General features: G+C 58.5%; 1 pseudogene; it reads right to left on the bottom strand.

Annotated features, from left to right (window-relative positions):
• Positions 1-2,500, bottom strand: part of LOC126432536 (large subunit ribosomal RNA) — a 6,290-nt pseudogene that overhangs the window by 2,665 nt on the left and 1,125 nt on the right.

Here is a 2,500-nt window from a genome sequence, read left to right as displayed (position 1 = left end):
ACTGCTTCTCGACCTCCCGCCGGGGATGAAAAAGACTGCGTCCGCACGTGGAAAATTGCAGGCCTAGATACTTGAAAGTATCTCCCATCGCCAGTGCTGGGATGTTGTTCCCCCCAGCACGAAAGATGACAGTCTCGTCGACCTTGGTTTTCTTCTCCCGGCCTGATGAGACAAGGGCGAGAGAGAAACACTTCCGTGGGTTGACCTCGAGCCCGAGATCCCCCAGGGCCGACGTGGCGATGGTGAGAAGTTCCTGCAATCCATCACGAGTCTCGGCGAACAGCAGGAGGTCATCAGCGAATGCAGCCGCATTTATCCGCCGTCCAAGAATGCGTGCACCAATATGAGCAGGCAGACGAGACAAGAGAATGTCAATGGACATGTTGAAGAGAACAGGAGACAGCGGGTCACCCTGCCGGACACCCCTCGAAGGCCGCACTAGATCTGACGACTTCCCATCCGCGCAGATAACCGTCGATCCCGCCTCATAGCATCCCTGGATGTAGTCAACGAACTCGACCGGCAGACCATGGGCCCTTAGCACAGGACCAAGGGCACCGTGGGCAAGCGAGTCGAAGGCCTTTGACACATCCAGAGATGCCAAGTACAGCGAGCCGGCAGCTCGGCACGCCTGGGTCATCGCCAGATCGAGAAGAAAGGTGTTATGAAGCATCCCATCCTGAGGGATGAAAGCCCGCTGGCGACCGTCCAACACACAGTAGCGCATCAGGCGGCCAACCAGAACCTTGAGTCATAGTTACTCCCGCCGTTTACCCGCGCTTGCTTGAATTTCTTCACGTTGACATTCAGAGCACTGGGCAGAAATCACATTGCGTCAACACCCGCTAGGGCCATCGCAATGCTTTGTTTTAATTAGACAGTCGGATTCCCCCAGTCCGTGCCAGTTCTGAGTTGATCGTTGAATGGCGGCCGAAGAGAATCCGCGCACCCGCGCGCCCCCGGAGGAGCACGCTAAGGCGGACGCGGCCTCGCAGCAAGGAAGATCCGTGGGAGGCCAAGGCACGGGACCGAGCTCGGATCCTGCACGCAGGTTGAAGCACCGGGGCGCGAACGCCGCGCAGGCGCGCGCATCCTGCACCGCCGGCCAGCACGAGGCCGACCAACGGCGAGAGCAGACCACGCCCGCGCTAAACGCCCGCACTTACCGGCACCCCTACGGCACTCACCTCGCCCAGGCCCGGCACGTTAGCGCTGACCCACTTCCCGACCAAGCCCGACACGCCCCGATCCTCAGAGCCAATCCTTATCCCGAAGTTACGGATCCAATTTGCCGACTTCCCTTACCTACATTATTCTATCGACTAGAGGCTCTTCACCTTGGAGACCTGCTGCGGATATGGGTACGAACCGGCGCGACACCTCCACGTGGCCCTCTCCCGGATTTTCAAGGTCCGAGGGGAAGATCGGGACACCGCCGCAACTGCGGTGCTCTTCGCGTTCCAAACCCTATCTCCCTGCTAGAGGATTCCAGGGAACTCGAACGCTCATGCAGAAAAGAAAACTCTTCCCCGATCTCCCGACGGCGTCTCCGGGTCCTTTTGGGTTACCCCGACGAGCATCTCTAAAAGAGAGGCCCGACTTGTATCGGTTCCGCTGCCGGGTTCCGGAATAGGAACCGGATTCCCTTTCGCCCAACGGGGGCCAGCACAAAGTGCATCATGCTATGACGGCCCCCATCAACATCGGATTTCTCCTAGGGCTTAGGATCGACTGACTCGTGTGCAACGGCTGTTCACACGAAACCCTTCTCCGCGTCAGCCCTCCAGGGCCTCGCTGGAGTATTTGCTACTACCACCAAGATCTGCACCGACGGCGGCTCCAGGCAGGCTCACGCCCAGACCCTTCTGCGCCCACCGCCGCGACCCTCCTACTCGTCAGGGCTTCGCGGCCGGCCGCAAGGACCGGCCATGACTGCCAGACTGACGGCCGAGTATAGGCACGACGCTTCAGCGCCATCCATTTTCAGGGCTAGTTGCTTCGGCAGGTGAGTTGTTACACACTCCTTAGCGGATTCCGACTTCCATGGCCACCGTCCTGCTGTCTTAAGCAACCAACGCCTTTCATGGTTTCCCATGAGCGTCGATTCGGGCGCCTTAACTCGGCGTTTGGTTCATCCCACAGCGCCAGTTCTGCTTACCAAAAGTGGCCCACTTGGCACTCCGATCCGAGTCGTTTGCTCGCGGCTTCAGCATATCAAGCAAGCCGGAGATCTCACCCATTTAAAGTTTGAGAATAGGTTGAGGTCGTTTCGGCCCCAAGGCCTCTAATCATTCGCTTTACCGGATGAGACTCGTACGAGCACCAGCTATCCTGAGGGAAACTTCGGAGGGAACCAGCTACTAGATGGTTCGATTAGTCTTTCGCCCCTATACCCAGCTCCGACGATCGATTTGCACGTCAGAATCGCTACGGACCTCCATCAGGGTTTCCCCTGACTTCGTCCTGGCCAGGCATAGTTCACCATCTTTCGGGTCCCAAC

This window comes from Schistocerca serialis, unplaced genomic scaffold (genome assembly GCF_023864345.2).
Source record: "Schistocerca serialis cubense isolate TAMUIC-IGC-003099 unplaced genomic scaffold, iqSchSeri2.2 HiC_scaffold_1142, whole genome shotgun sequence".
Lineage (NCBI taxonomy): Eukaryota > Metazoa > Arthropoda > Insecta > Orthoptera > Acrididae > Schistocerca > Schistocerca serialis.
Note: the sequence above shows the minus strand (reverse complement) of the source record. Positions and strands in the feature narration are given on the sequence as shown.